This window comes from Ochlerotatus camptorhynchus, unplaced genomic scaffold, assembly GCF_037179485.1.
Source record: "Ochlerotatus camptorhynchus isolate MF236.1 unplaced genomic scaffold, CSIRO-AGI_Acam_v1.1 ptg000267l, whole genome shotgun sequence".
Classification (NCBI taxonomy): domain Eukaryota; kingdom Metazoa; phylum Arthropoda; class Insecta; order Diptera; family Culicidae; genus Ochlerotatus; species Ochlerotatus camptorhynchus.
This window is the reverse complement of record NW_027040757.1, coordinates 1,479,658-1,496,830: the sequence shown is the minus strand read 5'-3', so window position 1 is coordinate 1,496,830 and position 17,173 is coordinate 1,479,658. Positions and strand designations below refer to the sequence as shown.

Here is a 17,173-nt window from a genome sequence, read left to right as displayed (position 1 = left end):
CATAGTTGATAATAGAAGAGTTACGCAGAGTGAAGCTTGCAACACTGATGTCGTTTTTGTTTACATCTCGGATGACTTCACCTGGGTTCTGATTTGTGCAAACAATTAATGAGCCAAAGCAGTCAATAACTTTACGCTCTGCTCAGCAGTGCTGATAAAAATCATTTCAGGGGAAACATGTCAGAAGGGTCTCACTCCAAACGTAAACAATGACTTGGATCGTCGGTTTCTTACGAATGACAACATACCTACTTAAACTAACTAAATCATCTGACAGAAAAAAATATTTGCTCTATGAGCTGGTGTAGTCAGATTCCGTGGGTGTGTGGTCATTCAAGAGAAATAAGATAAAATAAACTTTTTTAAGACATGACAATCAGTTTTAAAGAAACAATTGTATAAACAAATCCATTGAATGTTGAAGTTTAGCACTTACTTAATTTCTCATTTTAATACTGGTTACTGGCAACACTGCCGACGCGCCGCGGTTGAATTTTTCGTTCCCGACTTTTCGCGTATTTCCGTGTTATTTCCGTGTCCGTAAGTCTCTGTTCCTGTTCCGGAAGCTCGGCTGGTGGTTCCAGATCAACGAGAAAGTGGAATTTAGTAATTTTTATCCACATCTAGTGAGAAATTCCCGGTATTTGTTTCGGACGAAAAGTTCGTTATCCGCGTCGAGCGCGTAGAAGCCAGAACCTTCTGTTGTGTTTGTGTTTGTGAATACTGCTATGCAGCAGTAAATTGATTGAGTGTGTTAGCGTTGTGGTGCGATCATGAAGGAAGAAGTTTGCGGCATCTGTAAGCAAGATGAGCCTCCGAAGAAGAAGACTGGAGCGAAGAAGAAGAAAACCAGTGATGAAATTGGATGGATCGGCTGTGACTCCTGTAATAAGTGGTTCCATACTGTATGTGTGCGGATCAATCCGGCCCTCTTAGCCGTCGTAACAGAGCATATCTATCTATGCGAGAAGTGTTCGATTATCGGATCGCTGCTGCCCAAAGCCCAACAGACCAGTTCCACTGAAAAGTGTGAAGAGGCTCAGAAGAGAATCGACGAACTCAGCATGGAATTAAGGAAGCTGCAATCCGATCTGCAGCTGCTTCAATCTAACATGAAAAAACAGATAGACTGCGTCCAAAACAAGCTGCAAACGATCGACCAGTTGGAGAGCAGGAGAACATCTTGCAGCACTCTAGTTGGGAACATTGAGGAGAAGTTAGAATTAATCCAAACAGGTGCGAAACTCGCTAACACCTGTTCACAAAGTGTGAACTGCTGTCGGATAGCCATTAACAAGGTTCCTTTTCGCCCTGGCGAGAACGTTCGTTCCATTGTAGAGGATTTCCTCGGCATTAAAGAACATATGTCGCACGTAACAGCTTGCTTCCGACTTCCAGTAAAGCCTTCCAAATGGACTGACCGAAGCCTCACCCCCACGGTGCTTGTCGCTTTCAATAGCAGAGAGATAAGATCGCTAGTTCTCAAACGCTACTTCGAAAAGCACAAAGACGCCAAGTTATGCAACCTTAAATCCGCAGCCCCACTAGAATATCGCTTCACAGTAAATGAAATGCTCTCCATTCAAGCTTTCCGCATCCGCAACCTGGCCCTGAGGCTGAAGCAAAAGAAAATAGTGCAGTACATTTTCGTCCGGAACGATAAGATATCTGTGCGGCTGGCCGGACAGAAGCGTTATGTTCCAATAATGGACTGCAACGAATTGCTCAAGCTAACTGGGACTGATGCCAGCATAGATGAGTCCTCAGTGTTTTTCGACGCCTTGTCTGCAGACGTATCATCCCAACAATGACCACCCACCACACGCTAACCTTTCTCAAAATACGAATATCTCCAACAAATATGCCGAACAATAACATCTCTAATCTACGACTTGGACATCTAAACGTACGAGGACTTGAACGCCACATCGACGAGCTCAAACTACTGCTTCACAGGACGGAATACCACTTCTTCGCAGTCACAGAAACGAAACTAAAATCCTCTGCACCTGTTGGACCAGTCCGTGTACCAGCTTACAACTTCGTGAAACATTCATTACCATCCAACAGAGGCCGTGGAAGCAAATCCTGTGGAGGAATCGGGATTTACGTGTTGAAAGGTCTGACGGCAACCCCAGTACTCAAATCTACATACGATTCAGACGTGTTTCTAGCGCAAAGGTTCGAGTATCTCGTCGTTAAGGTAAAAATCAACGATCTCAACATTGGAATCGTCACCATCTACAATCCCTTCGTTTCGAACCCGCATTTTGCATGAGAGTACGAGAAGCTCCTTTTCGATGTCCAGGATTTCGCCTTCGACCGAATCTTCGTTGCCGGAGACTTTAACATCAACGTCACTGCTCAACAGTCATCAGGAAATCTGAGATCGCTCATCCGTATTCACGATGCCTTCCACCTTACCATCCTACCAACACCACCCACAAGAATAGCAGAAAGAAGTTCAACGACAATCGATCTACTCATCACAGACAGTCCTGAATCTATACGTACAGCTAAGACAAAATCCTCGAGCCTCTCAGATCATGAGATCATCTTCTTGATCTCCGACGTTAAAGTTAGAAAAGCAGCACCTCAGCGTATTATGGTCAGAAATTTCCGTAATGTTGATGTTGTTGCCAGGGGTTGAAACAGTTGACGTTTTTTACTACACTCGCTTCGTTGTCGTGCGTGACAGTCTGTTTGTATTCGAACACTCATGCTCTACCGTCGTCTCTCTCACACAACACGAGCGGTAGAATAACATTCGAGCTGAAAGAAAATTATCAAAATAGCTATCATATCTGATCAGAAATATTATTACAAGGACATCATTGCTTGCCATTTTCAGAATTCACACAAGCACACCATCAGCAGTTCTTATTATGAGAAAAACTAAAATAAATACATTCGTGACGGTCTTCGGCGGCAGTGTCGTATGACAGAGCCTGTCATACGACATTTTAGTTTGGTACTGTACTATGATAGCTTGTTTTGCAAGTGTCAGAGGCAAAGGCAGTCAATTATCACAGAAAATGTGTCGACTACCGTGACCGCTTACAAGACTGGTTGTTGCACTTCAGGCAGACTTCCAAACAATGGACTTCAGAGAGGCACTCAACACCGACGACGTTAACACTAAAGCACAGACAATAACAACCAAACTGCAAAACCTAATGGACAGACATGCTCCTGAACGTGAAATTGTTGTAAAAGATGCACGTACGCCATGGTTTACAACAGAAATTGAAAGGGCGACTGCCGTGAGAGACCTAGCACACGCACTCTACACGCGAAATCCCAACAGGAGAAGGAACGACAATCAGTGGAACGACTTCGTACGAAAACGCGGTAAGGCAGCATCGTTGATCTCAGCAGCAAAGAAGCGATACGGGGAAACGCATTTTGCACACAACCTCCCTGCAAAAAAGCTTTGGAGCAACCTCCGGCGTGAGGGTGTGCATAACAACGCCAAGAAGAACGTTGCCGCTGAACATGCTGATCCTGATGAGATGAACCGTTTCTTCTGCGAGGGACATCGACTGCTTGTGACTGACAATAGAGCAGAAGTTTAACCGGCGCACCGTACCGCTACGGACCGTGGTGGGATGCAGTTCGAATTCCGAAGGACTACAGCCAACGAAGTGTCACGCAAGATTATGGAAGTTCAAACCAATGCTGCAGGTTCAGATGGAATCCCTATCTCATTCGTTAAGATGTTGGTCCCGTTTGTACTGCCTGTACTGGTTCACCTGTACGATGCGGTGATTGATGCCAGATCGTTCCCTGCCGTCTGGAAAAAAGGTCACATCACGCCCATACCAAAGGTAACAAATCCGACTGAACCTAAACACTTTCGGCCAATTAGTGTTCTCCCTGCCATCTCCAAGATTCTCGAGAAGATCCTGCTCGACCAAATTGTTGGGCACGTGGAAGCGGACGATCGCAGGTTGCTTGCATCGAACCAATCAGGATACAGAAAGGGCCATAGCACAACAACAGCTTTGGCAAAAGTGACGCACGATATTTATGACCATTTCGACAACGAGCAGTGTACAGTTATGGTCCTGGATGACTTTTCGTTGGCCTTCAACTGTGTTGATCATCGCAAATTACAGAGAAAACTTCGAGAGGAATTTTCTTTCACCGACAATGCATGCGACCTTATCTCTTCTTTCCTCGATCATCGCACCCAGGCGATACGGATAGGAAATGTGATGTCCTCCCAGAGATCAGTGATAGATGGTACACCCCAGGGCTCGTGCTTGAGCGCTTTGCTATTTAGCCTCTACATCAATAGCCTTCCCCGTGGACTGAGATGCAGTTACCAGCTCTGCGCTGATGACCTACAGATCTACATTTCTGGTGCCATCCAAAACGTAGACCAACTCGTCGAAGCCATAAACAACGATCTGGAAAGCATAGAGCGATGGGCCAGGCAGAACTCTCTTTTCCCCAACCCGAAGAAGACGCAAGCAATTATTTTTTGCAAAGAAGGAGCGGTAGCACCAACCACTAACATCGTTTTCTGCGGAGAATACATTATTTTGTCTGACAACGTAGTGAATCTTGGTCTAAGGATGGATCGCAACCTGAAGTGGAATGGACATGTGAACGACATAACGGCCAAAGTTTTTGGAACGTTGCGAACACTCCGAAGATTCGCTCCAGTTTTGTCAGTTCAAACCCGAATAAAGCTGGTGCAAGCAGTGGTCGTGCCGTTTTTCACCTACTGTGACGTCACTTACTATCCTGGACTGTCATCAGCGCTCCGTGATCAACTAAACCGTTGTTTCAAGGCAGCAGTTCGCTTTGTCTATGGCCTCAGACGCAGAGAATCCACTGCTGCTGTAAGGAACTCTATTTTGGGACACGACCTGGACACAAATTACCGGAATAGAATCAGCTGTTTTATTCGCCAAGGGTACGCAGGAACTTTCCCACCTTATCTGCAGCAACACCTGAGAAGAGGACAGCTTGAGCGGGCCCGCTGCTTTGCGATTCCCCATCACACCACATCGAAGAAAAAGAGTGTGATGATCGCAGGTGCAATCATCTGGAACCAGCTCCCTCTAGCAACACGACGACAGACAACGATCAGCGCATTCAAGACAGCGCTCTCAACAGGATCTCAAACCTAGTTTAAGAATTACATACCTACTGAGAAAGCTACTTCCACTAATGACTTATTGTTCTCCTTTAGTTAAAAATCAAATGTTGTGTTTTCACTGACCTGAGCAATGGTGTAACCGACAGGCTAACGTTACGATAATAAATTACAATTACAATTACAATTACAAAGTTAAAATAAAAAACGTACTTAATTTGAGTAAGTCCAAGATCTTAAAATGTTCAATGTCTTGAAGTTTCGTATTCCATGTACAAGTTCAAGATATTTAATATTTTCCAAGTGCCAGAATTAAGGCAAAAAATAAATGATTTATTTCAAATTCGTAATTAACTTTATGAAAGATTAGAGATTTTCATTGCAGTCCCATTAACTTCACAACAATTGTAGGAACTTTGGAGAAGTTCTGAGGAATGAAAGGAAATGCTGAGAATTTCAGTGAAGCTTTATAAACAAACAAAGGGAAGTTAACACGCTGAAAATACGGGGAGCTTACTGGAAGCTTTAAGACCCTCAAAGCGGTTCTTTTAGCATCCGAAAATTTTCAGCAACTTTTATGAAGTTCCTAGAGTTTCAGAGAACTTCACAGGTGTCAAGCGAACTTGAAAAATATAGAAAACTTGAGGAGTATTGTGAAATTTTTTAAGAAGTACCTACTAAGCACCTCAGAAAAGCTAGATCTAGAGATCTTTGGGAAATTTCAGATCTTAAGAGCAGTTCCCGCCACTTTAGTCCAGACTTTTAGGGCAGTTTAAAGATCTATAATCGTAATCTTAAAATAATGTGCTGAAAAAAAATCGAGAAGAAAGATGTTCCGAGAATTTCAGGGGAGTTCAGAGATCTCCAAAGAATTTATGAAAACTCCAGAAATATTTCACGAACTTCACAGAAATTCAGCCAAATTAAAACGTGTTCACGGGAATTCCATTTATTTCCGACCGAGGACCGAGATCTTCAATAGAATTGAGAGCTTTAGGGAAGCTTCGAGAACATCAAGACAGATCCGAGAATCAAAGGGCAGTTCAAGTAGTAGTTTTGATTATAGAACATCAACGAAGTTCCATTAATTAAACAAAAAAAAAAATACGAGAAATTTTAGAAAGCAGCGAAATCTTCAAGAAATTCCAGGGAACTTCTAATAAATTTTGATATTTTTAGATAGTTTCATGATTGGGGAAATGGCTCTAATGTTGGCCTAAGATTGGGCCCATCGCTAAAAATCTGTTATTTATCAATTTTCTCTAGATGAACGACGGTACTAATGGATATTTTTGGTCTCTATTGAAAATTTAGTCGATTGCTGAATTTATGTATGGGCCCAAATTAGGAGCATTTAGTCCGACATTGCATCCATTTCCCCTATTCAGCAAAGGTTCGATTACTTCGAGGACGATCCCATTAACTTAAGCAAATTTGCAGTGACTTACAAGGAATTATGGGGTATCCCAAGAATTCTATGATTGATCCGAAAACGTCAGAAGCGTCAGGGAATTATGAATAAATATCAGAAAATTTAGAGATCCTCAGGTAAGCATAGATAAGTTCCGGGAAAATTAGTGAGCGTTAATAATGGTTATACTACTTGAGGAAAATTGTCGAAACTTCAAGGCAAATCAATTAATTTCAGTTAAGTTGCGGGTTCTTAAAAATACTAACAAATTCAGGGCAGTCTAGAGAACTTCGCAGAAACTCTGTTTTGGCAGTTTTAATAACACCGAGAAAGCCTAGACTATTGACGAAGTTTTAAATTAGTGTCGATAATTTAAGGGAAGTTTTTATGAACTTCAGAAAAATCTTGAGAACTTCAGTGAAAATCATAGAACTATATTAATTATTTCGTTCTAATTCCATGCAAACTGCGAGAACTTCACAGAAAGACAGTGGTCCTCAGAAACATTTCGAGAACTTCATAGAAGTCTATGGAGGTTAAGGGGTGATTCGCGAACTTCAGGAATTTTTATGAACATTAGCAAAATGCGGGAGCATTCGAAAGAAGTTTAGTATGCTCCGAAAATTGGAGGAATTTCAGGGAGAGGTCAGCTCGATTAGTTTCAGAAAATTTGTGGGAAATTTAAAGCAGTTCGCAGATTTTCAGTTCGTTAACAAGTTAATTGAGGTCTTCACATAAGTTCAGAAGTTCACTGAAACTTAAACATTTTTAGGACGGTTCAATTAAATTCAGCTTCATGAGAACTGCAAAAACTTTAGAGAAGTTTTGAGAATTTCAGAAAGGAACAGAGAACCTCAGAGCAGTTCCGTTAACATTAGAGGAGTCACATAAATTTTAAAGAAGTTTAGAGAACTTCAGCGAATTTTAAACCTTTAGAGGAGATCCATGATCATTAGAAAAATTTAGGAAACTTTAGGGAGTCCCAAAAAGTTCAGGGAAGTTTAAGAACTTGATGAGAAGTATTGTGAGGCTCAGGCTAGTTTCTCAAACTACAAAATAACTTCAAGGCAGTTTCATTAACTTCAGGAAAAATTTGGGAACTTTCAAGTAGTTCTGAAAACCTCAGAATAGTCCATTCCATAAAAAGTTATTAACAAGATACATGACCACCTTTTGGGAAAATTTTGCTTGCGAAAAGTCACAAGTCTGGTCCTCCGGAAGACCCGGAACATCCGTAAAAGTAGTCAATTTATGAAACTGATCCTAGACCTGCGCGGTTTTTCGAAACCACTCATAGACGTCTGATAAAAATTAATTCAGAATTGTGACTGGAATCTGAACCCTGAGGACTCCGTAATGGTCCTTTAGAATATCCGGGACATGGTCAGTTCATGAGACTGATAATAGAGCTGCGCGGATTTTTCGAACCAATCATAAACGTCGTATCAGAATGAATTCGGAGTTGTGACCCGAATATGAACCAAGGGTACCACGTAATGGTCCACCGGAAGATCCGGAACATCCATAAATGCGGTTAATTGATGAAACCAGTGGCGTCCCGTAACCTCACTTTTTACCTGTACACCAACTTTCAAAACCAGATTTAATGCCATATTCATACTCGAACCGGTTGAAAAATTTACTTAAACTTCTAGTTTACTCGAAATCTATCCATTGCAAGCAACATTTTGATAATCGTTTATGTTTTGAAAGTTGGTGCACAGGTAGATTGAGGTTAAGGAAACGCCCCTGGATGAAACTGATCCTAGCGCTTCACGATTTTTTCCATACCATTCATAGATGTCTTATCAGAATGAATTAGGAGTTGTGACCGTGGAAGATCCTACGTCTTATTCGCATGATTTTGGAGTTATGACCGCCACTTGGACACTGGAAACCACGGGGTGGTCCACTAGAAGATCCGAAACATCCAGAAAAGTGGTCAATTCATCAAACTGATTCTATAGCTCCGTGTTTTTTTTTCGAATCCATTCATAGCCATCTCATCAGAATGAATTCGAAGTTATGACTGAAATATGGACCCTGTAGACCACGGGATGGTCCATCGAATGATCCGGATCATCCGTAAAAATGATCAATTCATTAAACTGATCCTAGAGCTCCGGGGATTTTTCGAAACCACTCTCAGACGTCTTATCAGAATGAATTCGCAACATGGACACTGGATAGCACGGGGTGGTCCACTAGGAGATCCGGAACATCTAGAACAGTGGTCAATTCATGAAACTGATCCTAGCGATCCGCGCATGCAAATCTGATTTTTGTAAAAGTACACAGACTCAATTTATGGGTAACTTATTTACCCAAAAATAAATACCTGCATTGCCCATATTGTGTTTGTAACAGTTTCTCATTGGTGTGTTAAAATTCGTTACCCACCCATTGAGTATGTGCAGTTTTTGGAGGGATTGGTTATTCCTCATACAAAAAGCAGATTTTGTGTGCACGCTAAAAGCAAGGTACCCAATTTTAAAAGCCATTTTTAAACTTTGCACACTTCAAAAACGAGGCATCCAATTTGTGAATGTTGTATGTAGTGCACATACTCAATGGATGGACAAAATTATCTACCTGTTACCCACATTCATCAGCGTTTTTACGTGTACATATCTAATGGCAGAGTAACGATTTTTAACGCACAAATGAGCAACTTTTACTCACAAACACAAGGATTTTCGAGTAACTCAAAAACAAGTAACTCGGGGGAACGCTAATGGGTAACAATTATTCATATTTGGGCAATCGAAATTCCAAAATTGGGTGCCTCGTTTTTACCGTGTACTGCATTGCTACCTACGCACGACACAGGTGTAAATAATTTTAAAAAATGCGCAAGTGACCATGAATACACTATTTTATACTGTGGCTCAATTAAATCTTCTGCCTTGATTTGCTTCAAAAAGGATTAAATTAAGTTCGGATGGTCTGCCTAATCCCTAATGCATTGATTTCTAAGCATGTCGATATCACTACCTTGATAAAACTCGTTAAATAGTGCACCTAAAAGCGAACTTTTTTGGGTGGCAAATTTGTGAATGTTCAAATGTCTGATGCAAACCAAGCAGAACTTCTATCACCTATTGAAACATACCATAAATTTTCCACAATACATGGCGGTTTGCACCACTATAGTTGTACTTTTAACTTTCAGCAGTTAGGCGTCAAACGGGAGCAACACGGAAACAGCAGTCTGGTACGCTTTGGACATGTATCATCGGTTTGAATGTGTGAGTTTAAATTAGAAGAACATTTGTGATGTATGGGTGCCTAAAGCGTGCATTTCTAGCTGTGCACTTGGATATCTGATTGCAGATAAAGAGAGTAATGGAGAAAGAGAGCGCAAAAGCTCGTTCTCACTCTCTTGTCAGTTGTAAATCTCTCAATTACCGATGGTTGCGCCGGTGCGCCTGTCAAAACTCATGAGCTTTCCCTGGTTCATTATGATAGTGTTGTTAAGTTTTGCAATTCCTCCTACTTCGGTTAGCGCGAAAAGAACCACACACCAAATTTCTTAAATTCTATTCGGTACTTTTTCATGCTGAATTCGTTCTGTAAAATATATTTTGTACCGAAAGCTTTGCAAAATGTATCGTTTTACAAACTTTCAGCAATAAATAATACTGAATTTACGTACTTTCCGAAAATTACCGAAAACTGTAAATAAAAATTACTGATCTAAACTGTAAACGGCTGCAATTCTATCATACTTTAAAAAAAGTGACGAACGTACTGTAAAACTAGTCTTTTACAAAAACAAATGGTAGTAAAGTACCAGATTCTTGTAAATATTACGGAACAGGTTTGTAAACGTCATATTTACTGTCAAAAATATCGAAGTGGAGTGTTGTTTGGAAAAGTAAGTATTTTGCTCTAGTGTGCTGAATATATGGAGGGGAGAATTATTTTACTTTAAATTCGATCCTAGGCCATCGCTTCCAGTCATCTTGGACTTAAGGTGACCTGATGTTTCCCTCAACTGCATGTTGCCGTCGATAACCTGGTTTGGATTCTCTGCTGGACCTGGACCTGAAGAATCCTTTTCTTGGAGTCGCAAATTTTGCTGTGTTGTTCAAAATACCAGGGAAAATATGTTAATGGAACAAACAGTTCGTTAATTATTGCTGATTAAATTGCAATTTATATAACCACAATAGAAAATAATTTACAGATATTTCGGTTAACTATTGTAAACTTTACCAATCATTCAGTATTATTCACAGTCCACGTCAGTAACTTTTGACAGCTCAAGAGGTAAGACAAATTTACCGAATGAATTGTAAATCCAAAAAATTACCGAATCGATTGCCGAATGTTCAGCTGTTTCATATTCGGTAAAAAATTACAGTATACTGTAAAAAAATCTTAGTGTACATACAAGTTTTGTTTACACAAGATGATAGGCCATTAAAATGTTACGTTAGGTAGTGATTGATATAGTAATTGACAATATGTCCCTCGAATTCATGAAGCATTGAAAAATAAAACAAAAACTAATATGTGGTGGTAAACTATAACGAACAAAGCTTGGTGCACAGGTAAACAAATAAGGCACGCCACGCCTCTGCATTTAGTCATTTATAGAGTAACAATTGCAGGGTTGTTATGACAACGCGGCTTTCGCGATTTTCGCGGTTTTCGCGATTTTCGTGGATTTGGCGCGGATTTGCTTATCAGATTTGTTCTGGCGCGAATTTGTTCAATAAAGTTTGTATTTCTCCATTTGATATACCAACAATTAGTTAAACATAAAACATATTCAAAGAATGAGTAAACTATCATGAGCCTGTTTATTTTCATTGTCAGGGTAATTTATTCTCAGGGCCAGGGCGGTTAAATAGAGACAAAGCAGCTTGCTTTTTAAGCTCTGACAGATGTGGAGTTGGTAACTTAGTACATCAAGTTGATCTTACTGCTACCGGATATCAAAGAGCAGGTTCTTTTTGTGAAGAGACGGAAAATTTGCTGAAGTTTCTTGAGACGAATGAGTTTATTCTTTTCGACATATATGATAGGATTCATTCATTTTTGGTCACTATGATGTTAAGAGTTTACAGTTCAGGAAAAATAACAGAAGCTATCAGGAACAAAAACGAAAAGAAGACAATTTTCTTAAGGATTCAGAAGTTATTGTTTTCAAATCCATACTTGATGCTGCTGAACATCAATTCAAATCATCTCAATTCAATAAGAATGTCAAAGAACACACGAAATCTTTTGTGTCGTATTTGTTTGCCCAAGATGTTCCCAATGAATTTGTTCAATTTGTCAGTAACTTCAAGGTTCGCAGGATCATTAATGAGGACTCCATCAAAGAAATCCTTCGTTTAGTCAAAAATATTTGTTTTCAAATTAGACAAATCTAACATACATGAATAACTCGTACTTGCAAGTGTGAAATTGGCAGGTCAAACGTTTGATTCAGATTGTGATTTGGAAATTCTGGATCCTTTATCTCGAGATGGAAGTTCCTCAGAACTCAGCACATTGTTTAACATTGTAACATGCGTATCGCATTCCAATGCAGAAGTAGAAAGGAAGTTTTCAATATCCAAGCATTTGATGCTAGAGAACCGAACTAGGTTTAGTGAACAGCATTTCAATAAACGTAAAAACATTTTGAGTGGCATGCATTTTTTTGATAATGATGTAACCAAATTTGTTGCTTCGAAGGACTTAATTTGGAATGCCAAGTTCGTGAGGAAATCTTACGAAACTAAGCAGGAACAAAAGAAAGAAGGTTAATTAATTAATGGAAGCTCAGAAAAAGAAGGAAAAAGAAAGGAAGTTAGTCAGACACCACATTAAAAGACAAGAAGAAGAGATCGAAAAGAAAAGAAAGGCAAAAGAAGATATTTTTAATTTGATGGAAAAAGAAATCAGAACAATGACATCCAATAATCCAGAAACATCGTTCCTAAAAATTCTTTTGAAGCAAAAGGTAACATTGAGCAGGAGGAAAAATCAGAAAAGGAAAAATTGGCTACAATGAATGCTAATGAAGATTATTACTCTTTTGATGCATACATTCAATAAAATAAGTGCTTGTTATATCATTGACAAAAAATTAAAGTTTATCGCTGACAGAAGTCTCCTTTACTGTATTTGTTGTCCTCCTGCAATCCTATATCTTAGGTTATTTCTTGTTCTCGTCTGAACCTGGGCGCAAGTCATATTTCGGTTGACTTACGCGATTTTGATATGAAGTCCGCGCGGATTTGGCGCGATTTTCATTTAAAGCCCGCGCGGATTTGGCGCGGATTTAATTTCAAATTTCTCGTAACAACCCTGCAATTGTAATCATGCAGCAACATGGATTTACACGCTAAAAACGAGATACCCAATCTATTTATTTTGTATTGAGAAGTACCCATCTCCTTAAAATGTGCGCTTTTGAATCGTGTTTTTTTTTGTTATGGTCACTCTAACATTCTTGCGTCATTCGTGACATATCTGGGGTTGAGATTTGAACTCGTAACTTTGACGTGAGAGGTATGGCTACTAACCACTACGCCGGGGACACCCCAAAAATAAATGAATAGCGGAAAAAGCCCTATTGTTGCGGTACGTTAGCAGCGTTAGAAGCCTATTGTTGTGTATGGAGACCTCGTATTAACGTACCGCAACAATAGAGCTGTTTCCCCTAGGTGTTAATCTAGGAAAACGATATGTTTTAGGGTGATGCCACGATGGGTTAACAATATAAATCTCAAATCTCACCTCCAATGGATACATTCAGAAGATTTTTTTCAGAGCAGTTAGAGGTCTCAATGATCATCCAGAGGGCTTATGTTTCAGCCTGGACATCAGGTTACATCGATGACGTGAAAATTTGCAAGCAATTCTTCAGCGCATCCAAGAATATGACTTCACCATCAAAGCGGACAAGTCCGGAGTAAATTGTGATTAGAACGAAACTAGCTAAATGTAAACAAACGGAGATTTTACTGTAATCAGATGGACCAGGCAAAAATCTACTAACAAATAATCATAAACAATTTGTTTTTAAATGTTCCACTTGAGCTTGAGCTTGAGCTTGAGCTTGATTGACCGCCCACGGTTGCTACTCTGTTACTGCCAGATCAGCTGTAATTACACAGAGAACCAATAGACGATGCTTGGGGCTAGCAATCATCCTCAATGTGTAAAAACTGGTGATCTTAAATTAGGCAATACCAGCGCCGGCCGCGCCCGAACACAGGTCAAGAAAGGAATGGGTAGGAATGTGTTGACGTGAAACTCGCTTTGATGGAAGCCGAGAACACCTCTGCACTTCCACGAGGAATCACTGGGATGTTGGATAAGAGGGTTGGGTTTGCAGCAGGGTTCGTTTTGGTAAACGATAAGCTGAATTGATGTCCTAACGATCATATAACGCGAAGGAGCTTGGGACTAAACCCACGGTCTTCTGCTCAGTAAGCAAAAACGTTTGTCACTAGGCAGACGAGCACCTTTTTAATCACCGAGTTGCTGTTATTACCATGTAGTCATATTAACAAATAAAACGATTGACGAATCTTGAATGTGGATGGGCCTGAGATTAGACTCATGATGTTCTGCTCAGTAAGCAAAAACGGTTGCTATAAGGCCACCGAGCCCCTCATATCACATAATACCGTTGCTCAAATTTGTGTATCCATTCAAACCCGGAACCAACGACAACAACGAGTTTCGCAAAATACACGATACACAAGCGATTTTACCATAAATCTCATTCCGTGCCTTATGGCAACTTGATGATTCTATTGCGCTCATCTTTTGGCACCACCCAGGGGAGACTTGTACCCAATACTTAACTTATCTCCATTCCACTCAGCTACTCGCAATTTCTTGTGATATAGTGGGCGGAATATTATTATATGAGACAATTCAATGCAGACGTCTTTCCAAATTTGGCAGATCGACAGGTAATCGGTGAGTTACCACGATAGTTGCTATTCAACAACTCATCGTCAACGCCTGCTATGAGAATTTCCCACTGCAGACGTCAACGAAATGACGTCATCGAGCCATCGATCAACTACCCTGGTTATCGCCTGGTACACGATGCTAGGAGGCGAACCGGAAGAATCGATGAGCTACCTCTCCCCCCCAATTTGTTTTTAAATGTTCCACTATCGAAAAATCCGTGCAAAATGAAAGGCGAAACAAAATTTATTTAAAAACAAGCTTTAAAATAGATTATGCTCTTTCCTTTCAGGGGAAACATGTCAGAAGGGTATAACTCAAAACGTAAAAAATGACTTTGAACGTCGATTCCGCTTGAATGACCACACATCCACGGAATATGACTACACCAGCTCATAGAACAAACATTTTTCTGTCAGATGATTTAGGTAGTTTTAGTAGGTGTGTTGTCATTCGTAAGAAATCGACGATCCAAGTCATTGTTTACGTTTCAAGTTAGACGCTTCTGACATGTTTCCCCTGCTTTGTTTACTATAGTACAGGGCGCGATTTTAAAACATTTCAATGAAAGTGCGAAATCAAAGTTGTTTACCAACAAAAGTGAAAATAGTAAAAGGCTCATCTTTAGCTGAAACGTAAACACGGCGAAAAGTGAAGGGTGACACTATAAAGGAAATCAAAGGAAGGCGCATAGTATTGGGCGAATTGTTGCTGTCATACATGTTCGGGGCGATTTAATGAGGTCGTATTCTTAACGTTCCGCATTTACGGGCCAAATTATAAAAATGACGTGGTTTTAAGAAAAAAATGAATAAAAAGGTGATTTTACACTCAACACAAATAAAAAGGGATCAATTTAACGATCATAAATGTAATTCCAATAGAAAAATATATTGCTTAACATTCAATTAAAAAATAAATTAATACGAGCAAACTTGCTCGGTTTTTCTCCATTTGTTTACATTTGGCTAGTTTCACCCTAATCACAATTTGCTCCGGAAGTGTTCTTTTGGGCAACGGTAGGTTAACGCTCCGAACACGATGCCTCCGGTAAAATGTGTAACGGCAAACTTACAATGTTTGAACAATTAAAGCACAGCCATTTATTGACGAATTTCAACTCTATTTACGCCATTTTAAACTACAGACTTTAAAGATTCATTCGGTATCAATGGATTTAAAATCTATCGATAAATTGATGAGCAATGATTTTTCACATCGGAAGCATCGTGTTCGGAATGTTAAGTTTCTCGACCATGCAAGGATTGCGCGCGGATCCAGCCAAAATCTAATCTATTCGGAATGTATTCGCCTTCGCTCGTCCCTTGGGGCAATACATTATTATTATCTTTGGCATGCGAACTTTACGATATCCTCCCGACGAACTGTTGAAGGCCGGGAAGAAGTTTGAGTGGCCGTCAAAATGCCTGTCATCTGATCTCCTTTTGACGCACTACAATCAAGACCTGGCGATCGTTGTTTCGGCTGATGCTTCTTTAGTGGGAGTTGGAGCTACACTGAGTCACAAGATACCTGATGGATCGGTCAAGGTCGTGCAACATGCTTCTCGTGCACTCACACTGGCTGGACCGGACTGTGAAGGCGTCGCAATCGTGTACGCAGTTACCAAATACCACCAAGATTTTGTATTGTTTCAGCGGAATCCCAATGCTTCGATCATCTGTCCAAGTCTTTCATTTAGAGAGCCAAGGACCGGGAGGGACTTCATACTTACAAAGTGCAGAAGGCTCCAAATCGTGACGAACGGCAAAATACGGTGGGAAAGTCACGGGCCCGGAAACTGTACACCCAGATGCTTTTGATTTATAAGAGGGCGCGTCTTTGGAAAGGTCCTAGAACGCTTCGAATGATGCGAAACATCACAATTGAATGAGGAGTAGTGAGAAGTCAGAAGAGCTAAAACGAATAGCTGATTTCTTTAGCATAGTAATGATTTACTACGGCATGCATCAAACAAAGAACACGGACATATCACAAAAGACCGCAGTGAATATGACCCGCTAGTACGTCGATACGATATTTTATTGTACAATATAGTGCTGTTTTATATTCGAAATTAACAATTTTTATGTTTACTGACTTGTGCGAACAACAATCTGAGGGATTATTTTTTAGCGTAGGAGTCTACTTTGGTGAAAAAAGCTCAAACTTGACTAAGTGTAGTATTTTCTTCAGTGCATTTATTGCATCGCTTTTCGGGTTATTAAGGTGACTTCTTGAAGAGTCCAAAAATGAACTTCAGGATGGCTCATATGCCCTATCACTTCGAGTTCTGGAGCAAAAATCTCGGACACTGTTGCGACATCGCTCATGAGATTACACTGCACTGCAGCAAACATGGAGTTCCAATTTCATTGTTGTTTGTTATTTTTTCCGTACTGAGTACCAATGCTACCAACGCCAAGGACCATCAACTCATGGACTGGGGACGAACGTTACTTCCCTTACTTACAACCACACTTACCATTACATCACCGGCGCCGCTATATTGTTTGTTATGCACGGCCAATCAGAACAACTCAGCGACTGAATTCTATTGACTCAGAGCATTTTCTTTCCATACGAAATTTACTCATATTTGGGAAAACCTGCAGTGTTACTCAGCTATGAGTTCCTGTTGGTTTTCCCAAATATGAGTAAATTTCGTATGGAAAGAAAATGCCCTGAGTCAATTGAATTCAGTCGCTGAGTTGTTCTGATTGGCCGTG

General features: G+C 40.3%; 1 protein-coding gene across 2 annotated transcripts in view; it reads left to right on the top strand.

Moving 5' to 3' along the window:
* LOC135705433 (DNA-binding protein RFX7) overlaps positions 1 to 17,173 on the top strand; it is a 36,641-nt gene that overhangs the window by 2,673 nt on the left and 16,795 nt on the right. The window lies entirely within an intron of this gene.